General features: G+C 39.6%; 4 non-coding genes and 5 pseudogenes across 4 annotated transcripts; all 9 read right to left on the bottom strand.

Annotated features, from left to right (window-relative positions):
• Nucleotides 1-498: 498 nt before the first annotated feature.
• LOC131350388 (5S ribosomal RNA) lies at nucleotides 499-616 on the bottom strand. The gene has a single exon (XR_009204202.1). It is a non-coding gene; the product is annotated as a 5S ribosomal RNA (ribosomal RNA).
• Nucleotides 617-1,916: 1,300 nt separating this feature from the next.
• On the bottom strand, nucleotides 1,917-2,033 carry LOC131350399 (5S ribosomal RNA). The gene has a single exon (XR_009204212.1). It is a non-coding gene; the product is annotated as a 5S ribosomal RNA (ribosomal RNA).
• Nucleotides 2,034-3,338: 1,305 nt separating this feature from the next.
• LOC131350387 (5S ribosomal RNA) lies at nucleotides 3,339-3,456 on the bottom strand. Its single transcript, XR_009204201.1, has one exon. It is a non-coding gene; the product is annotated as a 5S ribosomal RNA (ribosomal RNA).
• A 1,303-nt stretch (nucleotides 3,457-4,759) lies between these two features.
• Nucleotides 4,760-4,875, bottom strand: LOC131350428 (5S ribosomal RNA; annotated as a pseudogene).
• A 1,316-nt stretch (nucleotides 4,876-6,191) lies between these two features.
• LOC131350402 (5S ribosomal RNA) lies at nucleotides 6,192-6,310 on the bottom strand. Its single transcript, XR_009204215.1, has one exon. It is a non-coding gene; the product is annotated as a 5S ribosomal RNA (ribosomal RNA).
• A 1,297-nt stretch (nucleotides 6,311-7,607) lies between these two features.
• On the bottom strand, nucleotides 7,608-7,725 carry LOC131350439 (5S ribosomal RNA; annotated as a pseudogene).
• Nucleotides 7,726-9,058: 1,333 nt separating this feature from the next.
• On the bottom strand, nucleotides 9,059-9,176 carry LOC131350437 (5S ribosomal RNA; annotated as a pseudogene).
• Nucleotides 9,177-10,500: 1,324 nt separating this feature from the next.
• On the bottom strand, nucleotides 10,501-10,616 carry LOC131350427 (5S ribosomal RNA; annotated as a pseudogene).
• Nucleotides 10,617-11,905: 1,289 nt separating this feature from the next.
• On the bottom strand, nucleotides 11,906-12,022 carry LOC131350416 (5S ribosomal RNA; annotated as a pseudogene).
• Nucleotides 12,023-12,652: the final 630 nt, after the last annotated feature.

Raw genomic sequence — 12,652 nt, 5'->3', positions numbered from 1 at the left:
GCTACTACTACGACTGTTACGGACAGGAATCATAGTAGAAGAAGTAGCAGTAGTAAGAAAAATAATTAAAAATAATAACGAAATACCACGAATAAAAGAATAATCACGAGATTGGTATCATCAAGAAATGTGACTATGATATCTGCTACGTGAAGTCCGTCCATTCTAGAAACATACACCCTCCGAAATGAATAACTTTATGTAAAAAAAGTTTCTTCATAAGAAAATAGAATAATAATTGTATTTTAATGGAATATCACAGTGATTGTTTGAATGAATGAATGAATGAATGAATGAATGAATGAATGAATGAAGTGGAAAATAAATAAGGTAGGGATAATTCTGTGATTTGAGCATGAATTTGTGTCGAGGTGATTGATTGCTTGTTGATTTTGTCACATGTGTCTCTGTGTGTGATCTCTGTGTAGTAATAAATGAATGCAAGTTGAAGGTGTTTTGAGTTTGAAAAGTTGCAGTAGAGACTTTTGGCGGTGAAAAAGCTTACAGCACCTGGTATTCCCAGGCGGTCTCCCATCCAAGTACTAACCAGGCCCGACCCTGCTTAGCTTCCGAGATCGGACGAGATCGGGCGTTCTCAGGGTGGTATGGCCGTAGCGAGAGCACTTTCAATAAGGGCTCTTTATAGTGTCTGATGTAGATGACTCCGTTTCTTTTCTTTTTATTTGATTTATTTTAAAGTCACTCATTCGCGTCTCAGTTTGCTGTTGGGTGGAGAGAACAACCGCTTCATCCATATCAAACTTTCTGTCTCACCACCTGCAACCCACAGCGCCTCTCCACCTCTTGGGATTACTAACACTTAATGACATCTTACTCTGCTTAATTTGACAAAATATTTAAACAGGCACGTTGCACGCTGCATCTTAGCTTCTTGCTTTATTTTCATGCCACATCAAAAAAACACTTGACATAAGACAGAAGATTGCTGCGAGAGAAAGTAAGGTGTCTTTGAACAGGCTATTACCACTTCATCCACATATACTTTTCTTGCTTCAATTATTACTTCATTAAAAACAATTCAGAGCAACAATTTAAATGCATAACAACTACAAGAGCCACATGTCTGCTCTCTTCTTCTTTGTTCAGGAGTTGGGCGCATTACCGCCACCAGCTGAACTGGAGAGAGGGCCGGCTTCCAGCGAGCCAGTGAGAGAAGCGGCGTGAGTGCGTGCGCTCTCTCTCTCTCTCTCTCTCTCTCTCTCTCTCTGCGTTTACGGCATTTGCTAGACGAGTCTATCAAAGGGGATTTTACACAAGTGCTTGAATTGGAAACTTCAGAACATATCTAGAAATAAAGAACACTGTACACAATCTGAACAAACCTGCAACATCCAATTGTTTGTTGGAGCATCTAAGGCAGCTCATGTGATAAGTGCAAATGCTACTACTACGACTGTTACGGACAGGAATCATAGTAGTAGTAGTAGCAGTAGTAAGAAAAATAATTAAAAATAATAACGAAATACACGAATAAAAGAATAATCACGAGATTGGTATCATCAAGAAATGTGACTATGATATCTGCTACGTGAAGTCCGTCCATTCTAGAAACATACAGCCTCCGAAATAAATAACTTTATGTAAAAAAAAGTTTCTAAATTAGAAAATAGAATAATAATTGTAGTTTAAAGGAATATGCGAGTGATTGTTTGAATGAATAAATGAATGAATGAATGAATGAATGAATGAATGAATGAATGAATGAATGAAGTGCAAAATAAATAAGGTAGGGATAATTCAGTGATTTGAGCATGAATTTGTGTCGAGGTGATTGATTGCTTGTTGATTTTGTCACATGTGTCTCTGTGTGTGATCTCTGTGTAGTAATAAATGAATGCAAGTTGAAGGTGTTTTTGAGTTTGAAAAGTTGCAGTAGAGACTTTAGGCGGTGAAAAAGCTTACAGCACCTGGTATTCCCAGGCGGTCTCCCATCAAGTACTAACCAGGCCCGACCCTGCTTAGCTTCCGAGATCGGACGAGATCGGGCGTTCTCAGGGTGGTATGGCCGTAGCGAGAAAGCAGTTTCAATAAGGGCTCTTTATAGTGTGCGATGTAGATGACTCCGTTTCTTTTCTTTTCTTTTTATTTTATTTATTTTAAAGTCACTCATTCGCGTCTCAGTTTGCTGTTGGGTGGAGAGAACAACCGCTTCATCCATATCAAACTTTCTGTCTCACCACCTGCAACCCACAGCGCCTCTCCACCTCTTGGGATTACTAACACTTAATGACATCTTACTCTGCTTAATTTGACAAAATATTTAAACAGGCACGTTGCACGCTGCATCTCAGCTTCTTGCTTTATTTTCATGCCACATCAATAAAACACTTGACATAAGACAGAAGATTGCTGCGAGAGAAAGTAAGGTGTATTTGAACAGGCTATTACCACTTCATCCACAAATACTTTTCTTGCTTCAATTATTACTTCGTTAAAAACAATTCAGAGCAACAATTTAAATGCATAACAACTACAAGAGCCACATGTCTGCTCTCTTCTTCTTTGTTCAGGAGTTGGGCGCATTACCGCCACCAGCTGAACTGGAGAGAGGGCCGGCTTCCAGCGGCCAGTGAGAGAAGCGGCGTGAGTGCGTGCGCTCTCTCTCTCTCTCTCTCTCTCTCTCTCTCTCTCTGCGTTTACAGCATTTGCTAGACGAGTCTATCAAAGGGGATTTTACACAAGTGCTTGAATTGGAAACTTCAGAACATATCTAGAAATAAAGAACACTGTACACAATCTGAACAAACCTGCAACATCCAATTGTTTGTTGGAGCATCTAAGGCAGCTCATGTTATAAGTGCAAATGCTACTACTACGACTGTTACGGACAGGAATCTTAGTAGTAGTAGTAGCAGTAGTAAGAAAAATAATTAAAAATAATAACGAAATACACGAATAAAAAGAATAATCACGAGATCGGTATCATCAAGAAATGTGACTATGATATCTGCTACGTGAAGTCCGTCCATTCTAGAAACATACACCCTCCGAAATAAATAACTTTATGTAAAAAAGTTTCTTAATAAGAAAATAGAATAATAATTGTAGTTTAAAGGAATATGCAGTGATTGTTTGAATGAATAAATGAATGAATGAATGAATGAATGAATGAATGAATGAATGAATGAATGAAGTGGAAAATAAATAAGGTAGGGATAATTCTGTGATTTGAGCATGAATTTGTGTCGAGGTGATTGATTGCTTGTTGATTTTGTCACATGTGTCTCTGTGTGTGATCTCTGTGTAGTAATAAATGAATGCAAGTTGAAGGTGTTTTGAGTTTGAAAAGTTGCAGTAGAGACTTTTGGCGGTGAAAAAGCTTACAGCACCTGGTATTCCCAGGCGGTCTCCCATCCAAGTACTAACCAGGCCCGACCCTGCTTAGCTTCCGAGATCGGACGAGATCGGGCGTTCTCAGGGTGGTATGGCCGTAGCGAGAGCAGTTTCAATAAGGGCTCTTTATAGTGTGCGATGTAGATGACTCCGTTTCTTTTCTTTTCTTTTTTATTTGATTTATTTTAAAGTCACTCATTCGCGTCTCAGTTTGCTGTTGGGTGGAGAGAACAACCGCTTCATCCATATCAAACTTTCTGTCTCACCACCTGCAACCCACAGCGCCTCTCCACCTCTTGGGATTACTAACACTTAATGACATCTTACTCTGCTTAATTTGACAAAATATTTAAACAGGCACGTTGCATCTGCATCTTAGCTTCTTGCTTTCTTTTCATGCCACATCAATAAAACACTTGACATAAGACAGCAGATTGCTGCGAGAGAAAGTAAGGTGTCTTTGAACAGGCTATTACCACTTCATCCACAAATACTTTTCTTGCTTCAATTATTACTTCGTTAAAAACAATTCAGAGCAACAATTTAAATGCATAACAACTACCAGAGCCACATATCCGCTTTCTCCATCATTGTTCAGGAGTTGCACCCATTATCGTCACCAGCTGAATTGGAGAGTGGGCCCGGGTTCCAACGTGAGCCAGTGAGAGAGCGCGTGAGTGCGTGCGCTCTCTCTCTCTCTCTCTCTCTCTCTCTCTCTCAGCCTCTGCGTTTACAGCGTTTCCTAGACGAGTCTAACAGAAGGGATTTTACACAAGTGCTTGAACTGGAAACTTGAGAAGATAGCCAGAAATAAACAACACTATACACAATCAGAAGTAACTTGCAACATCCAATTGTTTGTTGGGGCATCTAAGGCGCTCATGTTATAAGTGCAAATGCTACTACTACGACTGTTACGGACAGGAATCATAGTAGTAGTAGTAGCAGGAGTAAGAAAAATAATTAAAAATAATAACGAAAGACACGAATAAAGAATAATCACGAGATTGGTATCATCAAGAAATGTGACTATGATATCTGCTACGTGAAGTCCGTCCATTCTAGAAACATACACCCTCGAAATAAATAACTTTATGTAAAAAAAGTTTCTTAATAAGAAAATAGAATAATAATTGTAGTTTAAAGGAATATCACAGTGATTGTTTGAATGAATGAATGAATGAATGAATGAATGAATGAATGAATGAATGAATGAATGAAGTGGAAAATAAATAAGGTAGGGATAATTCTGTGATTTGAGCATGAATTTGTGTCGAGGTGATTGATTGCTTGTTGATTTTGTCACATGTGTCTCTGTGTGTGATCTCTGTGTAGTAATAAATGAATGCAAGTTGAAGGTGTTTTGAGTTTGAAAAGTTGCAGTAGAGACTTTTGGCGGTGAAAAAGCTTACAGCACCTGGTATTCCCAGGCGGTCTCCCATCAAGTACTAACCAGGCCCGACCCTGCTTAGCTTCGAGATCGGACGAGATCGGGCGTTCTCAGGGTGGTATGGCCGTAGCGAGAAAGCACTTTCAATAAGGGCTCTTTATAGTGTCTGATGTAGATGACTCCGTTTCTTTTCTTTTCTTTTTATTTGATTTATTTTAAAGTCACTCATTCGCGTCTCAGTTTGCTGTTGGGTGGAGAGAACAACCGCTTCATCCATATCAAACTTTCTGTCTCACCACCTGCAACCCACCACAGCGCCTCTCCACCTCTTGGGATTACTAACACTTAATGACATCTTACTCTGCTTAATTTGACAAAATATTTAAACAGGCACGTTGCCGCATCTGCATCTTAGCTTCTTGCTTTATTTTCATGCCACATCAATAAAACACTTGACATAAGACAGCAGATTGCTGCGAGAGAAAGTAAGGTGTCTTTGAACAGGCTATTACCACTTCATCCACAAATACTTTTCTTGCTTCAATTATTACTTCGTTAAAAACAATTCTGAGCAACAATTTAAATGCATAACAACTACAAGAGCCACATGTCTGCTCTCTTCTTCTTTGTTCAGGAGTTGGGCGCATTACCGCCACCAGCTGAACTGGAGAGAGGGCCGGCTTCCAGCGAGCCAGTGAGAGAGCGCGTGAGTGCGTGCGCTCTCTCTCTCTCTCTCTCTCTCTCTCTCTCTCTCTCTCTCTGCGTTTACAGCATTTGCTAGACGAGTCTATCAAAGGGGATTTTACACAAGTGCTTGAATTGGAAACTTCAGAACATATCTAGAAATAAAGAACACTGTACACAATCTGAACAAACCTGCAACATCCAATTGTTTGTTGGAGCATCTAAGGCAGCTCATGTTATAAGTGCAAATGCTACTACTACGACTGTTACGGACAGGAATCATAGTAGTAGTAGTAGCAGTAGTAAGAAAAATAATTAAAAATAATAACGAAATACACGAATAAAAGAATAATCACGAGATTGGTATCATCAAGAAATGTGACTATGATATCTGCTACGTGAAGTCCGTCCATTCTAGAAACATACACCCTCCGAAATGAATAACTTTATGTAAAAAAAGTTTCTTAATAAGAAAATAGAATAATAATTGTAGTTTAAAGGAATATGCAGTGATTGTTTGAATGAATGAATGAATGAATGAATGAATGAATGAATGAATGAATGAATGAATGAATGAAGTGGAAAATAAATAAGGTAGGGATAATTCTGTGATTTGAGCATGAATTTGTGTCGAGGTGATTGATTGCTTGTTGATTTTGTCACATGTGTCTCTGTGTGTGATCTCTGTGTAGTAATAAATGAATGCAAGTTGAAGGTGTTTTTGAGTTTGAAAAGTTGCAGTAGAGACTTTTGACGGTGAAAAAGCTTACAGCACCTGGTATTCCCAGGCGGTCTCCCATCCAAGTACTAACCAGGCCCGACCCTGCTTAGCTTCCGAGATCGGACGAGATCGAGGCGTTCTCAGGGTGGTATGGCCGTAGCGAGAGAGCACTTTCAATAAGGGCTCTTTATAGTGTCTGATGTAGATGACTCCGTTTCTTTTCTTTTCTTTTTATTTTATTTATTTTAAAGTCACTCATTCGCGTCTCAGTTTGCTGTTGGGTGGAGAGAACAACCGCTTCATCCATATCAAACTTTCTGTCTCACCACCTGCAACCCACAGCGCCTCTCCACCTCTTGGGATTACTAACACTTAATGACATCTTACTCTGCTTAATTTGACAAAATATTTAAACAGGCACGTTGCATCTGCATCTTAGCTTCTTGCTTTATTTTCATGCCACATCAATAAAACACTTGACATAAGACAGCAGATTGCTGCGAGAGAAAGTAAGGTGTCTTTGAACAGGCTATTACCACTTCATCCACAAATACTTTTCTTGCTTCAATTATTACTTCGTTAAAAACAATTCAGAGCAACAATTTAAATGCATAACAACTACAAGAGCCACATGTCTGCTCTCTTCTTCTTTGTTCAGGAGTTGGGCGCATTACCGCCACCAGCTGAACTGGAGAGAGGGCCGGCTTCCAACGAGCCAGTGAGAGAAGCGGCGTGAGTGCGTGCTCTCTCTCTCTCTCTCTCTCTCTCTCTCTCTCTCTGCGTTTACAGCATTTGCTAGACGTCTCTATCAAAGGGGTTTTCACAAAAGTGCTTGAAGTGGAAACTTCAGCACATATCTAGATAAAAAAGACACTGCACACAATCTGAACAAACCTGCAACATCAATTGTTTGTTGGAGCATCTAAGGCAGCTCATGTTATAAGTGCAAATGCTACTACTACGACTGTTACGGACAGGAATCATAGTAGTAGTAGTAGCAGTAGTAAGAAAAATAATTAAAAATAATAACGAAATACACGAATAAAAGAATAATCACGAGATTGGTATCATCAAGGAATGTGACTATGATATCTGCTACGTGAAGTCCGTCCATTCTAGAAACATACACCCTCCGAAATAAATAACTTTATGTAAAAAAAGGTTTCTTAATAAGAAAATAGAATAATAATTGTAGTTTCAAGGAATATGCGAGTGATTGTTTGAATGAATAAATGAATGAATGAATGAATGAATGAATGAATGAATGAATGAAGTGGAAAATAAATAAGGTAGGGATAATTCTGTGATTTGAGCATGAATTTGTGTCGAGGTGATTGATTGCTTGTTGATTTTGTCACATGTGTCTCTGTGTGTGATCTCTGTGTAGTAATAAATGAATGCAAGTTGAAGGTGTTTTTGAGTTTGAAAAGTTGCAGTAGAGACTTTTGGCGGTGAAAAAGCTTACAGCACCTGGTATTCCCAGGCGGTCTCCCATCCAAGTACTAACCAGTCCCGACCCTGCTTAGCTTCGAGATCGGACGAGATCGAGGCGTTCTCAGGGTGGTATGGCCGTAGCGAGAGAGCAGTTTCAATAAGGGCTCTTTATAGTGTGCGATGTAGATGACTCCGTTTCTTTTCTTTTCTTTTTTATTTGATTTATTTTAAAGTCACTCATTCGCGTCTCAGTTTGCTGTTGGGTGGAGAGAACAACCGCTTCATCCATATCAAACTTTCTGTCTCACCACCTGCAACCCACACGCGCCTCTCCACCTCTTGGGATTACTAACACTTAATGACATCTTACTCTGCTTAATTTGACAAAATATTTAAACAGGCACGTTGCACGCTGCATCTTAGCTTCTTGCTTTATTTTCTTGCCACATCAATAAAACACATGACATACAGCAGATTGCTGCGAGAGAAAGTAAGGTGTCTTTGAACAGGCTATTACCACTTCATCCACATATACTTTTCTTGCTTCAATTATTACTTCGTTAAAAACAATTCAGAGCAACAATTTAAATGCATAACAACTACAAGAGCCACATGTCTGCTCTCTTCTTCTTTGTTCAGGAGTTGGGCGCATTACCGCCACCAGCTGAACTGGAGAGAGGGCCGGCTTCCAGCGAGCCAGTGAGAGAGCGGCGTGAGTGCGTGCGCTCTCTCTCTCTCTCTCTCTCTCTCTCTCTCTCTCTCTCTCTCTCTCTCTCTCTCTCTCTCTCTCTCTGCGTTTACAGCATTTGCTAGACGAGTCTATCAAAGGGATTTTACACAAGTGCTTGAATTGGAAACTTCAGAACATATCTAGAAATAAAGAACACTGTACACAATCTGAACAAACCTGCAACATCCAATTGTTTGTTGGAGCATCTAAGGCAGCTCATGTTATAAGTGCAAATGCTACTACTACGACTGTTACGGACAGGAATCATAGTAGTAGTAGTAGCAGTAGTAAGAAAAATAATTAAAAATAATAACGAAATACACGAATAAAAAGAATAATCACGAGATTGGTATCATCAAGAAATGTGACTATGATATCTGCTACGTGAAGTCCGTCCATTCTAGAAACATACACCCTCCGAAATAAATAACTTTATGTAAAAAAAGTTTCTTAATAAGAAAATAGAATAATAATTGTAGTTTAAAGGAATATGCAGTGATTGTTTGAATGAATGAATGAATGAATGAATGAATGAATGAATGAATGAATGAATGAATGAAGTGGAAAATAAATAAGGTAGGGATAATTCTGTGATTTGAGCATGAATTTGTGTCGAGGTGATTGATTGCTTGTTGATTTTGTCACATGTGTCTCTGTGTGTGATCTCTGTGTAGTAATAAATGAATGCAAGTTGAAGGTGTTTTTGAGTTTGAAAAGTTGCAGTAGAGACTTTTGGCGGTGAAAAAGCTTACAGCACCTGGTATTCCCAGGCGGTCTCCCATCCAAGTACTAACCAGGCTCGACCCTGCTTAGCTTCGAGATCGGACGAGATCGAGGCGTTCTCAGGGTGGTATGGCCGTAGCGAGAAAGCAGTTTCAATAAGGGCTCTTTATAGTGTGCGATGTAGATGACTCCGTTTCTTTTCTTTTCCTTTTTTATTTGATTTATTTTAAAGTCACTCATTCGCGTCTCAGTTTGCTGTTGGGTGGAGAGAACAACCGCTTCATCCATATCAAACTTTCTGTCTCACCACCTGCAACCCACACAGCCTCTCCACCTCTTGGGATTACTAACACTTAATGACATCTTACTCTGCTTAATTTGACAAAATATTTAAACAGGCACGTTGCATCTGCATCTTAGCTTCTTGCTTTATTTTCATGCCACATCAATAAAACACTTGACAAAAGACAGCAGATTGCTGCGAGAGAAAGTAAGGTGTCTTTGAACAGGCTATTACCACTTCATCCACAAATACTTTTCTTGCTTCAATTATTACTTCGTTAAAAACAATACAGAGCAACAATTTAAATGCATAACAACTACAAGAGCCACATGTCTGCTCTCTTCTTCTTTGTTCAGGAGTTGGACGCATTACCGCCACCAGCTGAACTGGAGTGAGGGGCCGGCTTCCAACGCGAGCGAGTGAGAGAGCGCGTGAGTGCGTGCGCTCTCTCTCTCTCTCTCTCTCTCTCTCTCTCTCTCTCTCTCTCTCTCTCTCTCTCTGCGTTTACAGCATTTGCTAGACGAGTCTATCAAAGGGGATTTTACACAAGTGCTTGAATTGGAAACTTCAGAACATATCTAGAAATAAAGAACACTGTACACAATCTGAAGAAACCTGCAACATCCAATTGTTTGTTGGAGCATCTAAAGCGCTCATGTTATAAGTGCAAATGCTACTACTACGACTGTTACGGACAGGAATCATAGTAGTAGTAGTAGCAGTAGTAAGAAAAATAATTAAAAATAATAACGAAATACACGAATAAAAGAATAATCACGAGATTGGTATCATCAAGAAATGTGACTATGATATCTGCTCACGTGAAGTCCGTCCATTCTAGAAACATACACCCTCGAAATAAATAACTTTATGTAAAAAAAGTTTCTTAATAAGAAAATAGAATAATAATTGTAGTTTAAAGGAATATCACAGTGATTGTTTGAATGAATAAATGAATGAATGAATGAATGAATGAATGAATGAATGAATGAATGAAGTGGAAAATAAATAAGGTAGGGATAATTCTGTGATTTGAGCATGAATTTGTGTCGAGGTGATTGATTGCTTGTTGATTTTGTCACATGTGTCTCTGTGTGTGATCTCTGTGTAGTAATAAATGAATGCAAGTTGAAGGTGTTTTGAGTTTGAAAAGTTGCAGTAGAGACTTTTGGCGGTGAAAAAGCTTACAGCACCTGGTATTCCCAGGCGGTCTCCCATCAAGTACTAACCAGGCCCGACCCTGCTTAGCTTCGAGATCGGACGAGATCGGGCGTTCTCAGGGTGGTATGGCCGTAGCGAGAGCACTTTCAATAAGGGCTCTTTATAGTGTCACGATGTAGATGACTCCGTTTCTTTTCTTTTTTTATTTGTTTTATTTTAAAGTCACTCATTAGCGTCTCAGTTTGCTGTTGGGTGGAGAGAACAACCGCTTCATCCATATCAAACTTTCTGTCTCACCACCTGCAACCCACAGCGCCTCTCCACCTCTTGGGATTACTAACACTTAATGACATCTTACTCTGCTTAATTTGACAAAATATTTAAACAGGCACGTTGCACGCTGCATCTTAGCTTCTTGCTTTATTTTCATGCCACATCAATAAAACACTTGACAAAAGACAGAAAATTGCTGCGAGAGAAAGTAAGGTGTCTTTGAACAGGCTATTACCACTTCATCCACATATACTTTTCTTGCTTCAATTATTACTTCGTTAAAAACAATTCAGAGCAACAATTTAAATGCATAACAACTACAAGAGCCACATGTCTGCTCTCTTCTTCTTTGTTCAGGAGTTGGGCGCATTACCGCCACCAGCTGAACTGGAGAGAGGGGCCGGCTTCCAGCGAGCCAGTGAGAGAGCGGCGTGAGTGCGTGCTCTCTCTCTCTCTCTCTCTCTCTCTCTCTGCGTTTACAGCATTTGCTAGACGAGTCTATCAAAGGGGATTTTACACAAGTGCTTGAATTGGAAACTTCAGAACATATCTAGAAATAAAGAACACTGTACACAATCTGAACAAACCTGCAACATCCAATTGTTTGTTGGAGCATCTAAGGCAGCTCATGTTATAAGTGCAAATGCTACTACTACTACTGTTACGGACAGGAATCATAGTAGTAGTAGTAGCAGTAGTAAGAAAAATAATTAAAAATAATAACGAAATACACGAATAAAAAGAATAATCACGAGATTGGTATCATCAAGAAATGTGACTATGATATCTGCTCACGTGAAGTCCGTCCATTCTAGAAACATACACCCTCCGAAATAAATAACTTTATGTAAAAAAAGTTTCTAATAAGAAAATAGAATAATAATTGTAGTTTAAAGGAATATCACAGTGATTGTTTGAATGAATGAATGAATGAATGAATGAATGAATGAATGAATGAATGAATGAAGTGGAAAATAAATAAGGTAGGGATAATTCTGTGATTTGAGCATGAATTTGTGTCGAGGTGATTGATTGCTTGTTGATTTTGTCACATGTGTCTCTGTGTGTGATCTCTGTGTAGTAATAAATGAATGCAAGTTGAAGGTGTTTTTGAGTTTGAAAAGTTGCAGTAGAGACTTTTGGCGGTGAAAAAGCTTACAGCACCTGGTATTCCCAGGCGGTCTCCCATCCAAGTACTAACCAGGCCCGACCCTGCTTAGCTTCGAGATCGGACGAGATCAGGCGTTCTCAGGGTGGTATGGCCGTAGCGAGAACAGTTTCAATAAGGGCTCTTTATAGTGTGCGATGTAGATGACTCCGTTTCTTTTCTTTTTTTTTTGATTTATTTTAAAGTCACTCATTAGCGTCTCAGTTTGCTGTTGGGTGGAGAGAACAACCGCTTCATCCATATCAAACTTTCTGTCTCACCACCTGCAACCCACAGCGCCTCTCCACCTCTTGGGATTACTAACACTTAATGACATCTTACTCTGCTTAATTTGACAAAATATTTAAACAGGCACGTTGCGCTGCATCTTAGCTTCTTGCTTTATTTTCATGCCACATCAATAAAACACTTGACATAACACAGCAGATTGCTGCGAGAGAAAGTAAGGTGTTTTTGAACAGGCTATTACCACTTCATCCACAAATACTTTTCTTGCTTCAATTATTACTTCGTTAAAAACAATTCAGAGCAACAATTTAAATGCATAACAACTACAAGAGCCACATGTCTGCTCTCTTCTTCTTTGTTCAGGAGTTGGGCGCATTACCGCCACCAGCTGATCTGGAGAGTGGGGCCGGCTTCCAGCGAGCCAGTGAGAGGCGGCGTGAGTGCGTGCGCTCTCGCTCACGCTCACTCTCTCCCTCTCTCGCTGCGTTTACAGGATTTGCTAG

Source organism: Hemibagrus wyckioides, unplaced genomic scaffold (assembly GCF_019097595.1).
Source record: "Hemibagrus wyckioides isolate EC202008001 unplaced genomic scaffold, SWU_Hwy_1.0 Contig35, whole genome shotgun sequence".
In the NCBI taxonomy this organism is placed as follows: domain Eukaryota; kingdom Metazoa; phylum Chordata; class Actinopteri; order Siluriformes; family Bagridae; genus Hemibagrus; species Hemibagrus wyckioides.
Note: the sequence above shows the minus strand (reverse complement) of the source record. Positions and strands in the feature narration are given on the sequence as shown.